The sequence below is a fragment of the Mya arenaria genome, chromosome 13 (genome assembly GCF_026914265.1).
Source record: "Mya arenaria isolate MELC-2E11 chromosome 13, ASM2691426v1".
NCBI classification, from domain to species: domain Eukaryota; kingdom Metazoa; phylum Mollusca; class Bivalvia; order Myida; family Myidae; genus Mya; species Mya arenaria.
The window spans coordinates 31,429,991-31,455,480 of NC_069134.1; positions in this window are offsets into that span (position 1 = coordinate 31,429,991).

Genomic DNA, 25,490 nt, shown 5'->3' on the forward strand with positions numbered 1-25,490 from the left:
GTATCAAATTAGGATTTAGAAAAAAATAACCCAAAATAACTGTATTTAATATATAATATACAGCACCATAACATACATAATGTTTAGACACATCATAAATTGTAAACCATGATTTTGTTTTGTAAAATGTTAAAAAATGTAATCATAAGTATGAATTTCTGGGATTTGCCTATATCAAAATCAGATCTAACTATAGAAAATTCAGAATAACTATATTTGTTAGATAGTGTACAGCACCATAACATTTCTATTGTGTAGACTCATCAAATATTGTTAAATGCGATTTTTGGGGTAAAATATTAAAAAATATAAACAAAAATATGAATTTCTGGAATTTGCCTATATCAAAAATAAATCTAGCAATAGAAATTCAGAATATTGATATTCATTAGATAGTATATCGCACCATAACATATCTAATGTATAGACACATTATCTGTTGTGAAAAAGGAATTTGGGGGAAAATGTTAATAAATGTAAACAAAAGTATGAATTTCTGGAATTTGTGTACATTGAAATTAAATTTAGCAATAACAGTTCCGTAATAACTGTATTTAATAGATAGTATACAGCACCATAACATACCTAATGTGTCGACTCATTATTTATAGTGAAATATGATGTTTGGAGTAAAATATTATAAATGTAAGCAAAAGTAAACAAAAATATGAATTTCCGGAATTTGTCCATATCAAAATTTAATTTAACAATAAATGAACCAGAATAATTTTGTTAAATACTTATTATACAGCACCATAACATACCTTATATATTTACACATTAGCTTTTGTGAAAAGTGAGTTTTCGGTCAAAATGTTTAAAAAATAATAATTAATGTTCCCTTTCTGGAGTTTGCCAAGAACTGGACGAATTTAAACTGAAAGAGTACCTATGTTGCTGTATTCAACTTATATTAAACTGCTCTACAACAAACATAAGTTGCAGATTATCATAAAATGAGAAAGGTGAATATTTGGTTAAAATGTTATATTTATAAATGAACTTGAGAATTTCTTGAATTTGCCAAAAGTCATAATGGAATTTAGCATTGACATATTAGAATAACTGTATCGCATAATCTTATACACGGATATTAATTGTATAGTAATATTGTTCATTTAGGAAAACAGGTTAAAAACATAAACAGAAGGTGAACTTTTCTGGAATTTGCTGATATTCAAATATAATATAAAACATGACCTACATACGTTTAATAATAATAATATTATTATTATTATTATTATCATTATTATTATTATTATTATTATTATTATTATTATTATTATTATTATTATAATAATTATTATTATTATTATTATTATTATTATTATTATTATTATTATTATTATTATTATTATTATTATTATTATTATTATTATTATTATTATTATTATTATTATTATTATTATTGTTATTATTCTTAAGAATTATTCACCATTAGATAAGTAATCAATTATAGCAAGGAACTGAAGTCAACGTCATACAATGTTTAATATAATGGCACATCGTCTCGCAGCAAAACCAATGACGTTGAAATATGATATACACACAAAATATTGGACTAATTAACTTTTATATGATATTTAATCACGAGGACTTAGTTATTGAGCATATGCTAATGTGGAGTAAGCAGATGTTAATGTGAAGTCTGATAGTGTTGGAGGTTTGACAAGGGTTCGCGGTATGAATGAGATTTAAAATGCTGTCGGGAAGCAGATACGAAGAGTATAACCAGTTGTGTTACATCATATGAGGGTAATGCTAATGAAGCAAAACAGAGTGGTGAAAATGTGGTAGATAGAGTAGTTGGCAAAACTACCAGTATGAAAGAATTCACGTTTAGAAAGAGACACCGTTGTGCTTATGAAAGACAATGCTGGAGTCAAAAGTGATGATGAAGTGTTAAGTATTACAGATTGTGGGTATTTCTACAAGGTCAGGACTGGAAAAGACACACTGTTTTGAACCCGGTAGAAAGGGGTTGGGAAGTAGTGAGCAACAAACTACTATATCGAGTGACAACTGAAACAGCACCAGTTCAGGCTCATATTATGAAAGTTGTACAGTGCGCTTGTAAAACTGTCTGCCCTAATACAGTAACATGCACCTGCAAGAAGGTTGGATTTGATTGTGTAAGGCCTGCTTCGCATGCAAATGCTGTAAGAATGCCATCAGCGTCTAAGGTTGTGCATATCTAATGCTACATTAAGGCACTGACATTGCTACTCTAATCAACTAAAATAGAGTTTAATGAACGTAAAAATAACCAGTTATACATATGTTACAAAATATCTACAAATTACACTTTAAGTATAAAACATGAAATATAAAAAGTTACATATTAATTCTTTGGGGCTTGTATTCATTGTTTGTTATCAAATTCCAGAAATCAACATTCTCGTTTATGCTTTCAGAATTTTGTATCTCAAAACCACATGTCTTGTTCGATCTGATAGCAAGTTTTTCAATGTTATTTTCCACAAAATTTAGCTCATGTCAGTTCTGCTAAATAGTCTCTTTTTGTGAAATAATTGTAATGTCGTTGATCAACATACAGGCAAATACCAGAAAATCGCAAATGCATTTCTTCTTTTTTTCATTTCTTTTTTGGTTAATATTTTACATCATATTCAGCCATTTAAGCTGTACTTTACTTTAAAGTAAATTATTTTTCAATATATGGCAATTGAGCATGTAAGTGATTGATTCCAAATAGTCCATGTTCTGTAATGTTTTACCCTAAAAATCGCACTGCTTACAACACGATGTTTCCATACTTCAGGTATGTTATACTTGAATATAATAACTATTAAATACAGTAATTCTGGTAATTTTGTTGCAAATTTGATTGTTGACAAAATCCAGATGTTTCATTTTTATCTAATGTTTCAAACTTTTAACTGCAAGAATCACATTCCACACAATACGATGTTTCTATACTTAAGATTTGTTATACTGTAATATAATACCTATTAAATAATTAATTCTGGCTGTATTCTAACAAAATTTGGCTAAATCATTGGCAAATTCCAGAAATTCTCACTTTTATTTACTTTTTCAAACATTTTACCCCATATATCTTATTTCTCACTCTACAATTTTTATATACTTAAGTGTTGTACTGTATTATAATATCTATTAATTACAGTAATTATGGAAAACTGTATTTCAACAATTGACACAATTCTTGGCAACTTCCAGAAAATCTCATTTTGATTTGATTTTTCAAACATTTTACACCAAAACTCACACTTCACATAATACGTAGTTTTTAAACCTGTATGTAATACTGTAGTATAATCTCTATTTATTACAATAATTCTGATAATTTTATTGCAAAATTTGACAAAGTAATCGGCAAATTACAGAATTTCTCATTTTCATTTAATTTTTCAAACAATTTACCCAAAAAACATATTTCACAAAACACAGTGGGTTTTTTTTAATTTTCGGTATGTTAAACTGTATTAAAATATCTTTTACATATAGTAATTCTGGTCATTTCAATGCAAAATTGAATACAGTTATTAGCAAATTCCAGAAATTCCCATTTTCATTTAATTTTCAAAACATTTTTCCCCAAAAATCACTTTTCACAAAATTACGTAGTTTCTATACTTTAAGCATGTTTTACAGTAGTATAATCTCTATTTAATGCAGTAATTCTGGTGATTTTATTGCGAAAATTGACAAAGTTATTGGCAAATTCCAGAAATTCCCATTTTCATTTAATTTTCCAAACATTTTACCCCAAAAATCATTTTTCACAAAATAACGTAGTTTCTATACTTTAAGTATGTTTTAATGTAGTATAATCTCTATTAAATGCTGTAATTCTGGTGATTTTATTTCGAAAATTGACATAATTATTGGCAAATTCCAGAAATTCTCATTTTCATTTAAATTTTCAAACAATTTACCCCAAAAAAACATATTTCATAAAATACAGTGTGTTTTTTTAATTTTCGGTATATTAAACTGTATTAAAATAGCTTTTACATATAGTAATTCTGGTTATTTCAATGCAAAATTGAATACAGTTATTGGCAAATTCCAGAAATTCCCATTTTCATTTAATTTTCCAAACATTTTACCCCAAAAATCACTTTTCACAAAATTTCGTAGTTTCTATACTCTAAGTATGTTTTACAGTTGTATAATCTAATACAGTAATTCTGGTGATTTTATTGCGAAAATTGACAAAATTCTTGGCAAATTCCAGAAATCCTCATTTTTGTTTAATTTTTCAAACATTTTACCGAAAAATCATCTTTCTCAAAATACGGTATTTCTTAACTCTCGATATATTAAACTGTATAATAATATCTATCTTAAACAGTAATTCTGGTTATTGTATTGCAAAATTGGACACAGTAATTAGCAAATCCCAGAAATTCTCACTTTTATTTAATTTTTCCAACATTTTACCCCAAAAATCACATTTTGCACAATGTGATTGTTCTATACTTTGAGTATGTTAAATGTGATGCCTGATTTGACACATATCCACCGAAAAAAATTCTGTGCATTTTTTTCCCCATTTTTTTATTTTCCCTGGACTAAATGTCATTATAAAACAATGGAAACTACCAACACACCAATTTGCCTTATTTGAGTCTTTTTAAATACACACTAATCAAGGCCAATCAAACATTGAACAAGATCTCTTCAAGACAACAAACAGTACAAAATAATAAAAACAACTTTATTTTTATTGTAAATTCTATTCAAGGCATATTTTTCAGAAAAATAAAATACGTTCGACATAAAAACGAATGCTGCAAATTTGTATTTTGTTTTCTCTTGCATGACTTTAACTACCAGCAAGCAGTGACTAGGGAATTTAAGAGGGATTGGTTCACTCGCACATAGTAATATATATCGCCATTATCCGCGTTTACTGAACCATTATTCATGAAGTCTGGAATAGTTTTATTATTTAGATCTAGGTCATTTTCCATTCATTACTAAAATTATTAAAGGGCAAAATGGACTAGCGCAGGAATTATCGTTCGCCATGATCTGAATTATTAGGAGATAATTACAAAAATGCATAATCAACACTCTGAAACATGATTGGGCAGATAAAAAGTAATTAATTATCGATATGTAGTTAAAGGGCGCAGGAAAGTGTTTAGTTTAAATAAAATCCGGAACAGAAGCTCGTTTGCCAAAGCAATAAACTAAAACTGTTTCGTTTCATCTCTGCTGCTTATGCAACATTGGCTTTATATTACAGGAAATCTAAAATTATTTTTGGTAGAAAAACTTTCAATATTAAACATCAAGATTGCCCTTAATTCTTACTGGCGTCCTTAACATTGCATCGCTCAATTCATTAAAGGAGATTTTCAATTTTCGGCTTTAGAAGTTTTCTTTAAGTTAATGTAAAAGGTAAACGTTTGATGTGATGATGTATTTGTTAAACCCGTTGATGTTCCTTGAAAGGTAATTGCTAAGTTAATTTTGCCTATGTATTATATTTTATAAAGCAGTTAACAGACATGAAAAAAAACACAAGAGCAAACACCAATATTACTTTGTTTCGGGAAATATGTTACTCCGAAAATAGGTTTTCATTTCGCCTTATAGGCTATCTTACTGTTGGATTGTGATCCTCAGACAAAACAATATGTCAGGTAAAACACTATTTCACTATATTTAGTATGAAGTCTCAATTTCGGATTTTTCTGGAAAGTATATTTTAATAGAGATATTCGCCAAGAAAAACATTGCAATTAAGTAAAATCAAGTTAATAATGATCAGTTTGCTTTGAGCAAATCTGGTTCTCCATTGCGTTAGCATGTAAATTTTTCATCTTACTTATGTTTCAGGGGGCTCTTGTTACAGCATACATGATACAAGGATTTTTTACAACAAGACTTATGGAATTGCAACATTACGATATGTACATGAGACGAATATAGTCTGTCAATATGCCTTTTAAATAAACGGAAAAGACGGAAAAAATGTATGCTTAACAAGGCTATTTGAAATGTCAATACTTCGAAGTACCGAGGAAAAATGTATCAAATAGACCTACCCCAATTAGTCCAGTCATATTGTGAAAAAAATGTGCACATTGGGTTAAAATCTTGAAACTTGGTATACATGCAGAAATGTGAATATGATTTAAAAAAGCTTAGGACCTACTCTGGATTCATTCAATATGGCCGCCAAAATCCAAGATGGCCGCCATTTACCTTATTGTGTTAATATATAGTTGTGGTACTGTGATACTATGTACTGCGACCTGAATAAAGGCATTGTTTAGTGATTTTCAATGACTTTCAAGATGTTGAAAGTGAATCTTTTAAAATATATACAAATATTCCTCAAAAAAAGGTTTTTTGTTGTTATGGCAACCATGATCTCCTTCAAAATGATTTATTTACCGATTTTAAGAGAAAAAAAAACTTATTTTAAAATGTTGATGCTTTTTACAAAATCATGTTTGAAAATTAACATTTGTTGAATGTGTTGCAGTAGTGCTGCTTTTGTAAACTTAATTTTGTATAAAGAAGACCAAGACATCAAATATGGCGTTCCAGATGGCCGCCAAAAATATCTAATTGAGTATTTTTTTATCCCAAAAATGAGTGTATGTTTATAGAAAGGGGAATAATGTTAAATAAACGTTCCTCCTTTGACTGCCTCAAGATCAAGGACAAGGCCATTTTAAGGTCAATGTAAAATAAATCTACAAAATTTGAATTTCTGTATAACTTTCTAGTAATTGATACTAATGCAGAACATTATTTTATACCCAATATATAAAGCCGTTATTGTAAATTGTATATTCCTTTACATTCAGTTACTATTTAAGAAATTGTCAACATAATTCAGTTAACTACGGGGGTTATGGTTAGGATAAGGATCGAAACAGAAAACGTGGCCACCAAATCCAATATTGCCATCATATGGCATTGAGTACTAGGCTTAAATATAGCACTGCACATGGGTTTGGTTGGCCCTGTATGGGCGTTATGGTTGCCAAAACGTGTCGCACACAGGTTTATTTGCCTCTGGCTGAGCATAATGGTTGTTAAAATGTGGTTTGTCCAACACTGAATAAGCTTAATAAGAGCTGCACTTTTGTTTGTTTGGCTTGGAAATGGCTTTCTTGTTTCCAGATGAGATCTTTATCCCCTGAATGGGCTTAATAAAAGCAGCACATGGGGTTCTGGCTCTTAAAATGCTAAATGATTGCCAATTTGTGGAACTAAGTACTAAGAATGCTTAGTTACACCTGCACATAAGCTTGTTTGGATTTAAATTGACTTTATGGTTGGGCAATTTAGCACTGCGCAGGCTTAAATAGAGCAACTCATTAGTTTGTTTGGCACTAAATTGGGTTTATGTTTCCAAGAATGATGTTCTTTCTTAATCTTAATTAGAGCTCCATATGAATATGTTGGGCTCTGATAAAGCTTTATGGTTGCCAAAATTGCTGTATTTGAAACTGAATACGCATAATGAGATGCACATATGTAGGGTTGCCAAGATATCGTATATTTAGAACTTGGAAGGCTTAATTATGGATGCCAATGGGTTATTGTTGCCAAAATGTGGTTAAGCTGGCACCGATATGGCTTAAGTCGAGCTGCGTATGCGTTTATTTAGCTCTTAATGGGATTCATGGATGCCAAAGTATGGCCTGTTTGGCACTGTTGGTTTTGTTAGAATTGCACATGCGTTTGTTTCACTCTGAGTGTGCTGTATTGTTGTTAATATGGTTTATTTGGCACTAGGTACAATCCATTATAGCTGAATATTGATTTGTTGGACTCTAAATTGGCTGTATGGTTACCAAGCTGTGTTATTTGACATTGATTAGGCTTATTAAGAGGTGTGCACAAGTGTGTTTGTTTGTATTTAAATGAGCTTTATGCTTACCAAAACATGGGTTTTGGGGCACTGAGTGGTTTTATTTAGAAATGCACACATGCACTGGGGTAGTTGACACATATTAAGCTTCATTAGATCTACACATCTGTTAGTTTGGCTCTAAGTTGGCTCCATGGTTGCCCAAAATGGTCTTGTTGGCACTAAGTAGGCTCAATTAGAACTGCACATGGGTTTGGCTGGCTCTAGATGGGCTTCATAGCTACCATATGTGATATGAATGGTACTGATTAGGCTATAATAGAGCTGGGTTTTATGGTTTTAGTTGGCTTTATGGTAATAAAGAGGTCTATCTGGCATTAAGTAATCTTCATTTGAGCTGCTTATGTGTGGATTTTATCTCTGTTTGGGCTGTAACACGGGTTATCATGATACCAGATCACAGAAGCACTTGTGTTTGCTGGTTCCGAAATAGGATTATGGTTGACAAAGAGAAGTTTATTTGGCACTGATTACGCTTCATTAGAGTTGCCCATGGGTTTGATTCACTCCGAATGGATGTCAAAATGTGGCTCAGGATATACACCCAAGCTCTGCTCTGAATGGGATTCATTGTTGCCTAAATGTGGTCCATTTGGTACTAAAGAGGTTGAATATACGATTTCTTTACACTAAAATGATCTGAAATCTATCAATTATTGTTTATTGTAAAAACGGTAGAGCGTCATAGACCCATTGGATTATATTAGTTGCAATATGGATTGTCAAATGGACACACAGTGTACGTGACGGGAAAGTCTTGAGCTCTTATATGGTTTGAGATACTCATTGGACTAAAAGAAACACATCTTGGCTTTCTAAATACTGATTAGATCTATTACACGAAGCTAATGGGGATGAAGGCAGGACAGAGTTTTTCGCGAGGCTGCTACATATATGCTATAGCATATATGTAGCAGCTTCGCGAAGAGATCTCTGTCGTCCTTTCACTCCCATAAGCTTCGTGTAATAGATTTGTCCTCTCATCCGGCTCAGACATAATGGATTCTATGTTAACTAATTCATGTTAATTTAATGTTAACGAAAATAATGACTTTGTTGGATATTCTATTTATAGATTGGAATGTTCGAGATATAAAAAATAGCACGTGTAGGAATACAAACCGGATGGAGATCTATATTCTATATCGCGGATGAATTATTGTGTTCTTCGTTCTTTTAGTTTATATGTTACATTATAACTTCGGAAAGAGCTCTTTTATGGAGATTGCCATCGATAGCATACTGGTCATAGGTGATAGACAAAATTAGATAATTTTATACATTGCCAATTTCTACAGACCCTTGTGTGAGCAAACAAAACTTAATAAACCAAAAATGACAAAAATAGACAGAAAATCTAGAGTTTTTGTTGTATTTTGATATAGCAATGACCTTGACCTGAACATTGAATAGGTCAGTTATTTAGGTCAGTTACTTTTGGTACTAGCTCAATTATCTTATTAAAGACCCTTACATAAATAGCAAGATTTCAACCACCTTTGGTATGTTTTAATGCTATGAAACGTTGGCTTATCCAAAAGATCTGAAAATATTGCCAAAAATATGACTATGAAAAGGATATATATATATATATATATATATGGGAAAATTTTAATATTTTGACCTTGAAGCGATCATTACATTGGCCTTAAAGTGGTCAATGCTGTATGAAAATTAACGGTACATAATGAGAGAAGTAGTAGCCATGTGAATATTTAAATATGTCTAATATTAAGATAAAATAGTTGTATATAAGGATTTTCTTGTTCATTATTTGTCATGTTTATGATTTGTATATGTTTTTTATGAATAAAGGATCACCTCTAAGTGATTCCAAAACGAAAAAAAATATGTCTTATAAAAAGAAATTACCATATTCGTACGTAATACTTTTACAAAAAATGACATTTTGTGGAGGCCATTATGGATGCCATCTTGGATTTCTCAGCCCTTGCCACGCGTTAAATATTTTTGCCATCACTTGCATATACACTACAACCGAACATTTTTGTGTATACAATTGCTTGTCTCATGTATATTAAATAATAAATTATTGACCCGACCGTCACTCTAATATCATTGCTAATCTTTTTAAATGATAATTATAAGCATGAGTCTATGGACTATTATACATATTTGTTTAACAATGTAATGGTGACGGCCTTGCTAAATTCAGGGTTAATATCAAGACTATTATAGCCAAAAGGTCTTGCTGTATCTACTACTAACAAGTATTGTTAAGATAGGTGGCAGTAACTCTCTAAGGTGGTTAAAATAATATAATAATACGTGTGTACTCTTTTCCTGTCAATCCTTTCTTATAAATGAGGAATTTTTACATTATTCTCACATTGGCACGGAAAATATCCATTGATATGCATTTATGGCTAAATCAAATCATGTAATTAAGTTATGAATTAATAGATATTACAAAGCCTGTCGTAAACAACACGGTCGTTGCTTATTTTGGTTGAATTGCTTGAATACGCGACATCATATCAATAACTTATTGATGTTTTTTTCTTTCATTTCAATGAGTTCGCGAAATATGTTAAAAAACGCTCGTTCACGCACAGTGTGTCAGAGTTATCTCCCTTTTTATTATAAGTTTTTTTGTGTTTTTTCTCACTTGTTATTGCAAAAAATGTCCAGGATGTCACAATTCGTTAAGCATCGTGAATAAGTCGTGTTAAGAGGAAACAAATGTGTTCAAAAGCAGATCTTCGAAAACAACAATTCTTTTTTTCTTCATATATGTTTTGCCCTAACCAGAGGTTAATAACTACTTAAAAGATTTGAATCAATGTTTAGATAAATGGAAATGGATACATATGCAAGCCATTCAACTCCGAAACACTTATTACATCTGATTTATCTTGTGATGAAAAAAAAACTTCAAAAATTTTTCAAAAAAATATATAGAATAATTTGGAATTATGAACATGACACGTTAGAATGAGCACAACATAGTATTTAGAATTTTCGGTCCAATTATCGCACAGTTATATTTTCAAGTTTTGTGGAAACATTATATACTAATTAAAGGTATGGACTGTGGTGAGTTTATAATTCTCATTTTTTTGCATTGTTACTTTTCCTGATTATCTTCAATGATTTTCTTCAAACAAAATTGTCTAAAATAACTCAAGAGCATGCTCCATTCCAGTAAAATAGACAGTACCTTGACGTCATCTCTGAATTGACAGGATAGAGACCTGGTGAACATGATCTCGACGAAACCGCAGGTGGGATACTAGGTTCAATTGGCGCCATTTGTCATAGGGTGAGACATATGTGCAGCAAAACCAGGTCTCAAACCAAGGACCGCTCGCTGCCAAAGACGGATTAAATCTGGGCGATTCTCTCTTAAGATATTCATTCTTTTGAGATATATTTACAGGAACTATTGGTAGGAACGATTAAAGTATGGATGAGAAACTCAGGGATAAATCATTAGCCGGTTGTCATAATTATATACATATTTCAAGTTATATTTCTACGATCAGTTGTAATGTGGTGTGGGCTAGTCGTTGTAATGTTCGAATAATAACACATCAGTTTAACTTCTTCAGTATGACAACAGTAATTATAAATTTGAGCATAAAGAAAAGAGTATATCTCATAATTATGTAAACACTCTATGAAAGATATTCCAATGTTGTTTATGTATACCATCTTCTGTGTATAGGGAACTAATATATACTACAAAATATTTTGTTACTTTTCATGTGGATAAATAAAAGTGCATGGAATAATGCTATAATAGTACACATTATCTTAAATCAAGAATTTAATTGTTGATATAAATAAAATGTTTCAGCTCTAAAAATTGTATTATACTTATTAAATTTAAATGAAAAATGCTTAGGTAGTCGGAAAAGCCGTACTGAAAACAGTTACAAATTTAAATTTTCATTTTCACGCAATGTATTTGTCTGCATGTCAGTAAGTCTCACGCGTCTATTTTGATTTGTCTTTTAACCATCCATCCATTCATTAAAAATGAACACAGAATGACGAATTTGATTTTAATGATGCCCCAAGAGTTTTGTTACAATATTGCCAAATCGTTTACTTGTACGGACTTCGAAATATATGTAAAACATTCTGTACTATAGTGTACAATGTAAACCAACTTGGCATTGCATGTTATAACCACCCGCTGCTATTTAAATGCTCAATGTGCCATTAAAATTTCATAACAACGTTTTCAGTCTTCAAAAAATGATCTGAAAACAGTAATGTGCGGTCAAAGTATCGCCGGACTTAAATAAAAACAACTAACGTAATAAATGCAAGAGAACACTACTGTTTTTATCCAAACTTTATAAGCGATTCAATGGCTACGGCTATGTCAAGGCAGTGGTGATGTAATACAGTCAATTTTAAATTACTGAATCTGAAGTACAATGACTTCTAATACATCGTTACTAAGTACATTCACCAAGCATTACGCGGCAGACGTTGTCGTTGGAAACAAAAACATTCCTGATATGTTTTATTGCAGATGTACTTACATTCATAAATGCGGCGTGTTGCGTGTCATTAAAATATTCGATACGTTTCCAATCAGTGTCATTCACTAACAATTGATCGATTCCTAATTTCCGGCTGGCATAGTTTGTTACAGGTATTCAGGAAACCGAACGTGTAATGACATAAAACATTAACACCAGCCATGTAATTCCAAACGACATGTCAATTTTCCTTTATCATAAACAGCTCACATTTACAAGTTTACACTGATCGTAAAAACTTGAGCGAGAACTGACTGCTGAGTGAGACCTACATATGTTGTCCGGCGAGCAGTGTTTTTTATGTTTAATTGAATTAAAATTTACAAAATATATTCGTTTTAAAACTAACAGAAATTTTAAGGTGATACATGGTGTATATGTATTTAGTCTCATCTTTGACAGTTCTTATTTGTGAATTACATTTTATATTTCAGAATTTAAGTATTACAAGATTACTTAAGCAGAGGTTAATAAGTTTCTTTTTTTCCTTCAGAAATTATTTGTTACGTCTCTGCATTTTGTGACCCTTTAAAAGATAGAAAGTGTATCAAAAGCATTATATTATCTCGCGCGAATGTTCAGATATTACGCCAAAGTTCATCAAACAAAGATCCTTTATGATTACGCTAAATGTCATGCAGGAATTTTAATTACCAAAATAAAACCAAACAAAAAACTAGCCTAATATAAAACATTATTCTGGCACAAGGATGGAGGCATAACAAATACGAAACAAGAGAAACAGTGGTACAAGGTTGCAAGAATTAAACAAAAATGAAAATATCGTCATCGGTAATTTATTGGAATAATCGCCTTCATATGGTCCGTTAAATCATTTTAAACCCGTTTTACAGTATCCGAACTCACACTTGCCCCACGATAAATTATTTTTGTTCCTAGAGGTTCTTTTGTGCATATTTTGTTCAGGGCGTTTTTTGTATATTTGTTTAAACAAATTTTTCAGAGAACATTCAAATGCAATAGTATACACATAAGGTTTTAGCTAAGAAGACAAGCAACTTTTGAAAGCCCTTTCAAATAGTTGACGAATTGCAGAATTTGGCCATATAAAAATAACACAAGTCATCTTTATATGTGTTTTTATTTGTAAAATCAAATTAAGTGAATGATATAGCAAAATGTTTTAGAGGACAAACAATTATAAAAATATAAGAAATCATTTTTGTTACCTATGACGTGAAGCAATGGAAACTGCATGAACATTGTATGAGAAAAGAGTGAAAGGTGGGAGAGCAAAAGAAAGTATGAAAGGAATGGGCGACTAGAACGTTTTGCTTTGCTTATAAATATGTGCACAAATGGCATCACGACTAATTGATACGTTAAAAAACAGCATAATGTTTAAAGTTGGGTTGCAAATCTTTGAAAGGTCAGCCAGTAACTGCATCCGTATAAAAAAACTCGTGTGAAAGAGGTGACAGGTTATTCTCAATGCCACTGCTAAAGCAGTTTGGATTTAAAGTCGTGTTGTCGTTGTTTATGAAGTGATCAGTGGCAAAGCACTGCAGTAACAACGAAATTGCGTATTTTACCCTTTAATGATCAATTTCCTTGACAAAATAAGAAGGTACAAGCGGGAGGTTGCTACTTTACGTAGTTCTGATTATGATATAATAGAGTCTGCACGTTGAAACGGATTGTAAGGGCATTTAGGATGCAAATTAAAGATGGGAGATATGAATTAAAATAATAAGATGTTCGGGATGGAACTTGTTGATAATAATCAGCGTTACGAAACCGATGTTTGTTACACTTACCGACTGTGTGTGAGACTGAGCAACAGCAATATTCTAGCGCGATATATTTTTAAAGATTTAAAGAAGCAAATTAATTTGTGCTTGTTACGTCGTCGTTCTTGAGTTCCCATTCAACTTATTTTATTGGTTTAGCTATAACAAGTATGGTTGCAGTGGTTCTCGTGGCTTCTTGTTGAATAAACTCGAGTCCTTATTTTTGTTTCTTGTTCTATACAATTGTCGAAGAGGATATAGTTAATATTTTTGTTCTCTTAGGGTTGGATTTCACAAACCAATTTGATGCCCAGGTATTTATTTTATTCTAGTTATTATTAAGCTTTAGTTAGGGTCGACATACTTCTACTCAACTTGGTTATATGAATTAATTATTGAGACCTTTCATGGAATTGTGGTTGGGGCTGCTTGGGTTAAGGTCACTGTTACTAAAAAGGAAAAAATGTTTAGTAATGAATAACTTAACTTAGGGTTGACATATTGGTACCAAACTTGGTATGTATGAATTGTTAATAAAAAAAAACTTTCATGAGTTTGCGTTTGGAACTCCTAGGATTAAGGTCTCTGTGTTTAAAATGAAAACAAATACGATTGGTACTGAATAACTTGAGAATATTCTGACCTTACTTGGTACTTGGGAATAGTTTTTAGATTTATTCCACGGTATTGCGTTGATGTGCCCTAGGGTCAAGTTCCTTGTCACAGTTACTAAAATAGAAACCCATTTGATACTGAATAATTTTAGTTAGGGTTGACATGTTGTGCCAAAATGAGCTTTTCTTAGGAAGAGCGTATAAAGGACTTCCACGGAATAACATTTAGGGGAATTAAACCAATCTAGGTCACTTGTCTTAAATATGGAAAAAAAAACAGTAGAAAAACTGAATCTTGCAACGACGATGGAAGTTCTTCTGTCAATAATTAGAAACCTTGTTTCGTCTCATTGCGACGTTTCTTGTTTACCTTTTAACTGTGTTATGGCTTTTGAAAGGCACATATTACATATTCATTATCGCTGCATATAGTCCAGAGCGATGTCATACGACATGTGTTTGTGGGTTCAACCAATATATACCAAATGATCTTTTAGTCGGGGCGTTTTTGCTATATTGAATACAATTTTGTACAAATTAAAAATAGGTTCTACCAAAGCTATCTATGCCTTTCACATTGTAGCTGCAATCAAGCTTATCTAGGGTAAATTGTACCACTGGGGGTCCTTTAACACCCAATCTTGTACCAAACAAGCAAATTACTTTATTACTCAGTATACTCAGTATCAAAATGAGTGCATTCAGAGCCGAACAAACATTTACGACTCTAATTTGGACAACCTATGCATAATAGATCGATTTGGGCATTCAGAAAACTACTCTTTGCCGAATACACCACATATATGCAACCATAAAACTCTTGTGCAGAGCCATAAAAACATGTGTTCAGCTCTACCTAAGCCTTCTCACTGCAGAACATACCACGTTTTGGCAGCCTAAATGTTCATCCAAGCCAGATAAAATAATGTGCTTATTAAGTAAATCCCACTCATTGACCACAACATCAAACACATTTAACAACCTTCACTATCATCGTGTGTAACTCTAATGTTAGGCTACTCATTGCCAAACAGAACCAATATTTGTAACCATGAAGCAGATTGAAAGCCCAAGAAACGCATCTGCAGCTAAAAAAACTAACTCACTTCAACAACGCACACATTGTGGCCACCATAAAGCCAACTCCGAGTCAAACAACCACTTGCAATTCTAATTTAAACTACATAGAGCTAAACAGTCCACACATTGGTAATATTTGCGCACACATAGAACCAACAAACCCATTGACATCTTTAATTGAGACTCATTATCAAAAACGGAAAAATGTTCTCACCATAAAACCCATTCAGGGTCAACCAAACACATTTGCAGCATACATTTAGACAACTCCGAGCCACACAGACCACAAGTCAGCAACCATAAAGTCTATATAGAGCCAAACACAAACAGTGGGCAACTTAAATTAAGATTAGTTATTGCAAAATACACCACATGTTACAAATCATTAAATCATTTTAAGATCAAACACATGTGCAACTCTTATTTAAACTACCCTAATTTTGACTACTACTCAAAGTCAAACAGACATAATGTCTGAAACCATAAAAACAATTTGAAACCCATGCTCAACATTGATTAAGACTACTTAGTGCAAACAGAATATGTCAAAAATCAACTACTTCAAGTCATCTAACTTTTGCATTCAGATATATGTGTGCAGTATATGTCCGTTCTTAGTATATTTCAGTTTGGGGCGTCTTAAGTATACTATGATAGATGGATGACTTGAAGTAAAATCTTAATGATTAAGAATGAACGGAGTGAGCTGATTTAGAATGCAACATCATGGGCTGACACATTACATACGCACAATTAAGGAGTGTGTCCTGGGTCAGAGGCGGATCTGTAAACACCCGCGAGCATTAAATGATTAAGCTTAGTTCTTATTGAAGGTCTTCAATTTCGGTCTTATTTGGGAATGAAGTCGAAATCGTTTTCTAAACTAATTAATAAAAATAATCATCGACAAGCTACAGACATCGTCTGCCAATGAATTAATCTAACCAGAGCAACAGTGCTGATTTCTCAAAGGTACGATGTAATCATAAAAAGACAGTCATCTGCCAAAGTTAGCCTTAGTTTAAAACTAAGCAATCATTAAGAATCATTGTACCAACCAAGAGGTGAAATGAAGCGTAAAAAGCAAAACAAGTAAATAGGAATTTGACATGGTATGGCATGGCAATTTATCAAAACTGCAACGCTAATGCCAGATGCCAAAATTTCACCATAAATCAAGTCATAAGTACAGGGGTTCGTAATCGGATGCTCATTTACTACTGTCCTAGAGAATATTTCACCATATGTCAAGTCAAATGTACAAGGGTTCGTAATCGAATGCTCTCTGACTACTGTCCGTGAATACAAAAAAGTAAAAAGTACATGTTTGTTTTCTTTAACGACCATACGTCACAGATATCCCATTAAATTCCATATCAAAAAAGGCATTCACGAGGTCATTGGGTTCCCTATTTCCATGTCCCAAATCATGCGCAAGAACACTCAAAGGGAAATTAGATAATGGAATGAACGTACTACAAAAAGGCAGCTGTATTAGCAGTGTGCACGCATGCTGTATTTCAAAGGAATTATTAAGTGAAATGGTATAGTCAAATTAAAGATATGAGCTGTGTTTGATATTTTATTGTGTTTTAAATAAACTAAAAGTCCATAAATCTGATCTGTTGATTTTTGAGAGAGCCCAATATATTTCTACTGAAGGTCTACATGACGACGCCAACAACGACTGCTCAATTCTCACCAACCTTTTTCTGGGCACGTGGAACATGTATTAAGCATAGTTCTGTGTCGTTCCATATGCAGTTTTGAGCATTCCATGCGCTTTCGGTGGGTATATTTTAAATTTACAGCTAAAGTATCATATCATCGCTATTCCAATTAATTACTTAATGTGCTTTGAAACGTTTAATGATAGTCTTAATGAAGAACAATTGGCACGCTACCAAATTGCAATGCTTTTAAGCCTGTAAGTCATCTTAGATTTACTACTTAATTGCGAGTCTCCGAGATATAATTAAGCCCTTATCAATTCCTTCAATAATTAATGAGGTCTAAGTAATTAACCCTTGATAGATATCTTAGATATCCTGGCATTAAAAATATATCATTTTAAATTCTGGAATTCTAGTGCAATGATCCTCCTACAACGGTATCATGATGTCGATGAAAGGAGCAAGAAACGAGATAACAACGCAGACGATAACTATTTGTCTTTTTGTTCAGCAACGTTTCCAATATGAATACTTTCGTAATGTACTGTACAATTTTGTATAACTAAGGTCTTCCTGTTTCAACTTCGAAGCCATATTGATAGCATCTACAAAAGACTGATGTTGAAAATTAGGCTACATGAAGTAAATGTAACTTTCGTATTTCGTATTTAATTCATTTGTACCTAATTTCTTGCTATATATTTTTCGAAATATAATAATATTCAAGTCAGCCTCTATTGTTTAGAGGGACGGTTGCGGCACATAAAATTATTTCAAGCTTTTGGGTAGGCTATCTTTCTTTATATTTTATGCTTCCTCCAATACATTACCTAATAAATCGGGTTAAGTTGGAATATACGCAAGTATTCAGCCAAAAGTAATTGTGCTTGTTAAAGACGACAGAGAATACCGGTACTGAGAGTTAAATGAATATTCTGATTTACGTTATTGAATGATCCCGTTTTATCATTCTTAAGAGATTTCTAAAGCATATGTCTAATCAATTTCGTCGCCAGGATATATTTAAACTAAGCTATCCGAACAATGTTTTTCCAAAATCATACACTTATATAATCAATGGCTAACTTTTCATTGTATATTACTCTTCCCTAACAATCCCCATATCAGATATGTAGGACAAAAACATCTTTATTTAATCACTCTATTATTCCTTGCATGGCCAGAATTTCAATCTCTAGCATTGCTGACAAAAATCATTTTTTGACAGCATCCGCAAGTTTTACTGATGGTTACAGTAGATTAATATTAATGGTAATAACTAGAGGAAGTGAATTGTTTTAAATGTCATATTCTTTTCAAATGCTTCTGATATTGTTGATCCTGTTGAGTACAACTCGTAATCTCCTTTCGCGGAAGGCTGGTGGAAGTATGGCACTCTTGAAATTTATATTGCCATATGTTTAACGTTGTTTAAGTTAATAAAGTATTGTTGTTAACGCTATATGCAGCATTTTATTTCATTGCTTTCGCGAGCCTCTTGACATATTTCTAGAATGATTGCGCTGAATGAAGCCCAGTTTTCCCAGTATTAATGCAGGCTTCTGATTTTTTGCCAGCATACCGGCATACTTGCCAGAATATAAGTGTTCCAAAAGGTCATTTAAAAGTATTTTAAAGTAACAGTTAATATTGTGTAGTAAATATCAAGTAATTTATTAGTTTATTTGATGGTAATAATAAACATTATTAGTTAACATAAACTTTAAAGGCAAGCAACTGGTCAAGTGAATGCATGGCATTTGTGTAGCTTGCAAATAAATGTTTAAATATACAAAGATTTAGTAAACATTACAGTTCCTCTTATGTCCGTTACTGATGTTTCCATTAGCTACATATTAATTGATTTAACATGCTTGTTTTCATAGGGTAACAAATCCCTTCAGTGTTAAGTACTACAAAAATTAAGACAGAAAAAGACAATGTGGCGTGGTATTAAATTCATTCTGAGCTTATGGCTGTACCGATATACTTTAGATTGCTAGATTTCATTATCGCTAGTGTAACGCTAATAGCACACCTTCTTCCTCAAAGAAACCCTAAGCCTGTTAATATGTGTCATTTATCTCATTCCAGTAAAACCTGTTACTGCCTAAATAGCAAAATGTTATGATTGTGGTCTAGCTGGTCGTGATTACCTTTTCCTAATAGAATAGACATATATTTTAGACTTGAAGGATTGAAACGTATTTTACGTGTGTTCGTGCAGTGTTTACGTTCGGGCGTGTGTTTGCTTAACTTATGAAGGACATTGAAACTTATTTCTATGTGCATGATGTTTTATAAAAAGTTATCAATTAATTGAAATAAAAGAAAGGAGAATAATGCATTATTGGCATCTAATTAATTTAAAAAAGAATTGCTGATATTTCAAACGTTATAAAACAATCGGTTAAACGACACAACCATAGTATGTGTACAACCACTAAATATTCAATAAATCGCAACAGCCTTTACATCATCATAATCAGCGTGACAGAGTGACAGAAGTGATTCACACTACAGCTTCAAAGCTCCCATCTACACATTGTCGTGGTTGTTTTACATTGTGCATAAAGCAGGTATCATACCTCTGCAATTTGAATTTTTTTAAAATGAATATTTTTTAAACCAAATGACGTCGGTCTTATCAAATCCGACTGCAGAATTGAAATAAAAAGTGACGTCATAATGCCGATTGGTCCATGCAAAATAACGCCAATTGTTGTCTTCAGAAGAAAACTTCGGCAATGCAAATATTCAAGATAAAGAGATCCATATTGTTTTTTTCGCTCAGACCTTTTTGACTCCCAAAGTATTAACTTTTTTACAAAGTTTGTTTTATTCTCCATAGATCAGCTCCAATATGTTTCTCAGAGTGCTATCAATGTTAATGAAAAACCGCAATCACATTATCCAATGTCTCCATTATATTCTTGTTATACAGTTTCTTTTTATATTTTCATTGATTGCATTAAAGACAGTAAAAGCGTCTGAGAAGGCCTATTCTTTACTTATTCTCTTAAGGAATCAAAAATCTAACACCAAGACTGAGTTAAGTGTTTACTCAATGATTTTTCGTCTGAAGATTTGGTCAGGAGAAAAAATCTTCCACAGCAATGCCAAAACAGCGAATTTCATTCCAAGTTCCAGAGGAATGGGATAATTGGAATGCTACTTTTCGTTGATTATGTTTTATACTATGATCTGGTTTATGCTAGTAAACCAGGGTTTACCGTTAAAAGGTGTACTTAGTCAAATTACAACAGTTCAATTCTCAGTGCAGTGAAATAAAAACTCAGAGAGACTATCAATAATATCAATTGTAGTGTTTTACTTTTGATCAAAGTGGAGAACATGACCTCTGAAACAGCCAATTATATGTCAAAATAATATTATTTTTTTTACTCGATATATTTAGATAAAGGTATTTTGAGGTCTAAAAGAATTAAATAAGCATACCATTGATTAGGGAATAATCAATCTCATTTTTAAAAATGTTTTCTTAAAGTGCTCACCCGATGTTTATGGTGATCTTTTAAAGAAAATTCGTAAAATTAAAATGTTTCCAGCAGGTAGTTAAGCAGATAGAGTCAATGAAGTACTTGATTTTATTAAAACCGTGGATATAAAGGCAATACTTGCACTCGCCTTCTTATTTTAGAAGATGAATTCCTGAAACAAAATATAGGGTTGAATATAGCACCCTTACTTAATTAAGCTATCAGCTTTTGCAAATTCATGTTATCTTTAAAACCTTCTTTGGCTGACTCGGAGTGTTTTGGCATGTGACGACATTTTCTTCAAATATTGTACATAGGTATTCATTTGGAAGAAAGTATTAGCTAATATATGTCGCCTTTATTTTTATCATGTGTTCTTTATTTGTTCCCAGTTTTAGTACAATGATGCTTTTCATTATGAAACCCTATGATCACACAGTTTTAAACCATTTTTTTATAAGGCAGACTGTGTGTGATGCTCATAGTTTCAAACAATGACTGTATCGTATCTTTGAAAAGTTTTTTTTCCATTAGGTGCTCTGAATTGTATTCCTCCGTCTGCAGATAGTGTTGGGATCTCTAATCATTGTAGTACTTGGGGTTTAACTATAAGTTATTATTATTTGTTTTCTTATTTAGTTTCCTCAAGTTAATGCATTCTTTGATAAGATTTACCTTTTATGTTTTTTTCTTTATATAGGATTGTTGGGATTAGAGTGAGGTTTGTGCACGTAAACTGGTTTAAACTAGGGATACAAACGAATGGCAAAACTGATATTCGAATATTCGGTAATTCTTTCGATCGAATATTCGATTACCAAAATTCATATTTTAGAAGATGTAGTTAACTAATATAATAATTCGCTAAAGTAATAGCCGGGACATTTTTACCCTACTTTGTCGTAGCGACGCGGCGGTTTACAATTTCCCCAAATGAGCCTTTTGTTTTTTTTTCATTTTCAGGAAGAAAAAAGCAATACATTATGAAGAAACAAAGAAAAAAATCGAATTATTTTCATTCCGTAGCCATAACATTTCTAGACAATGTGAAATTAGATGGATTCCTAGTCAAATAGCGTTTTGCACCAATGGAGGGCCTTTCCATAGGACGAGCAGCCTCGTTCTGAGATTGACCTCTTAATTAACTAAATATAACTATGGGAAACCCAAAAAAATCGGGAACTAGTTTAAAATAAAACAAAAAACAAATGTAGATTTGACTCATCTTGTGTACAACAATAGCGGAAATGTATCCTAAAACGCGATAGTATGCATTTACATTTCAAAGCACGAACATTGTAACAAAACATGGAATTCCGTTTTAAATAAGCACATATATGTCACAACATTATTGTAGCACTTGGCATCAATATCATCAAGGAGATTTGAGCTTTGTTACACAACTTGATTTGCAGCCAAGACAAAACATTGGTGTTAAAGTCCATTCCTAGCCAGTTATTGTAAAATTGGGGGGGATTCTTTATAGTACCCGACGATATGTCCCTAAATTGGATTTCAGCAGCGAGCAGACGACTTCGTACAGGTTAACGGGAACCAGTCAAGCATGAGTGACCACTAGGACGACAGGAAGAGACGGGTTATACGATTAGTTTTGTTAAATATACAGTGTTTAATATCCAAAAACCTGAACAAATTAGGGCAAGAAGAATTGCAGAATATTTTTAGCCAAAACGATTTAGTTTTTCTAACTGAGACGTGGTCAAGTGATTTAATTGACATGACTTACAACGGTTTTACCGTTTATTCTTTACATAGATGGGAAAAATTGAAAGGTTCAAAAAGGTCATCCGGTGGTATTTGTTGTTATGTGAAAAATAGTATTTCTGAGTTTGTGCAATAGTATTTATCTGATAGCGATGATATTTTATGGCTTAAAATTTCAAAGCATTTACTGAAATGGAACATGATTTATTTGTATGTCTTTGCTATGTTATACCACAGGGTAGTAGTCGAGAACATTTTGTCGAAGCCATTGTATATGATCGGATATTATTACATATGGTGCAAATATCAAACGAAACAAACGATACATGCTCGTTCATGGTCATCGGGGATTTAAATAGCAGGGTCGGGCATTTAAGCGATTTTGTGCCATATGATTTTACAGATCCTAGAGTAAATGTTTTGCCAGATGAGTACATTTCTGATATTGAACTGCCAAGGAAATCCCAGAATAGCCATGTGAATCAATATGGTAGATATTTAATCGATTTTTGCAAAGAGAGTCAATTAAGAATAATGAACGGGCGTGTAGGTCAAGACGCAGAAATAGGTGAATTCACTTATGTTGGAAAATTGGGTAGCAGTTTAGTTGATTACGTCATTTGTAGCCAATCTTTAATCAATATGTTTTCATCATTTTTTGTCGGGGATTCGAACATATTGTCGGACCATTGCGCGGTGTATTTTAGCTTGTTAGGGCAAACACGTTCTTCAAACAATTCAAAACATGAAGATGATTTTAAAACAAGCGATTTTAAATATGTCTGGAAAAATGATAAAGTAGATGACTACAAAATAAAGTTAGAACAAGAAGATTTCCAGAGGACTTTACATAGTTTAATCGATTCAGTTAATTGTGCGCCGGACGGCACTTTGATCGACCAAAATGTCTTCTATAATGGGTAATGTGTGTGCGTCATTGTTTAGAAAATGTTCCGGCAAAAAGTATATTCCGAAGAATTCTTTCAACCAGTCATGGTTTGATACCGATTGTCGTACAAAACGGAATAAGTTTAACGATCATCAGAAAAATTACAAACGTAATAAAAATGATGTAAATCGAATTCGATTATCAGAGTCACGATCAGAATACAAAAAGTTGATTAAGAAAAAGAAGTATGAAAGTAGGAAAACTGTTACCAAAAAATTAGTAGACGCGCGTTTAACGAACGCTAAGCAATATTGGAAAACGTTAAAGGATTCTTCAGTTAAGAGGTCAAGTCCAAACTTAAGTGCAGACAATTTTGCGCCGTATTTCAAGGCTATTAATAATCCAGAAAATCATTTCTATCAAGCCGACGAAGACATTTTAAATTTTAATGACAGATAATTGGATGGGGAACTCCAGATTATGTTTGCAGAGTTAGACAAAGAAATTACATTAGAAGAAATAGATAAATCTATTAAACAATTATGAAAAAATACTAGCGGCGGGGTAGATTTATATTTGAATGAGATGTTTTTATATGGTGAAAAGTATTTAATACATTATTTTCATGCTTTATTTAATTCGTGTTTAAAACGAGGACATTTCCCAGAAATCTGGTCTGAGGGTATTATTGTCCCGATACTCAAAAATGGTGATGAAAATGATTCGAGCAATTATAGAGGAATAACATTACTTAGTACATTAGGAAAATTAATAACAGGTTAAATGAATGGGCAGAAAAAAATCAGTTTATGTAGAAGCTCAAGCAGGTGTCCGTAAAGGTATGAGCACAGTGGACAACATATTCATACTGCACTGTTTAATTAGCAATTGTTAAGTAACAACGGCATGCTGTTTCGCACGTTTGTTGATTTCCAAAAGGCTTTTGATTTTGTGGTAAGAGATGTGTTATGGTTTAAATTACTTAAATATGGGGTGAGGGTAACATACTGAATGTAATCAAATCTATATATAAGAATGTTAAGTCAAAAGTCAAAATGTGCGATAATCTAAGTTATTCTTTCACATGTGATTTAGGGGTACGTCAAGGTGAAAGCCTTTCACCCTTTTTATTTAGTATGTATCTTAATGACATAGAAGAGACATTTATTCTACAAGGAGTGCAAGGTACCGAACTAGGAGATTTGAAATTATTTGTGTTATTGTACGCAGACGATATTATATTGTTCGCAAAAAGCGCTCAGGAACTACAGAATTCATTAAATGCTTTAGCTGATTATTGTGATAGATGGAAGCTGTCTGTAAATATTAAAAAAAACTAAAGTTATGGTTTTTCAAAAAGGCGGTAGACTACCACAAAATTTGTCTTTCAAATATAAGAATGAAGAAATAGAAATTGTAAGTAAATTCAAATACCTTGGGATTTTATTCACCACAGGAGGTTCATTCAATGAAACTGATAAAATGCTAGGAGGCCAAGCACTAAAGGCTATTTTTAAAAAGAATAAGTACTTATATTAGTTCACCGATTTTTCACCAAAACACATTCTTGATCTTTTTGATAAACGTATAACTCCAATTCTCAACTATTCAGGTGAAGTATGGGGATTCAATACTGGATCTCAGGTTGAGCGCACTCATTTAGCATTTTGCAAAAGGTTGCTTGGCGTTAAAATATCAACGCAAAATGACTTTATTTATCGTGAAACAGGAAGATTAAAAATAATCAATGGAAGATATTATACTATTATTAAGTATTGGTTAAAACTGTGTATGTGCGGAGATAACAAATACATTAAATACGCGTATAATATGTTAATAAATTCACTTGATGT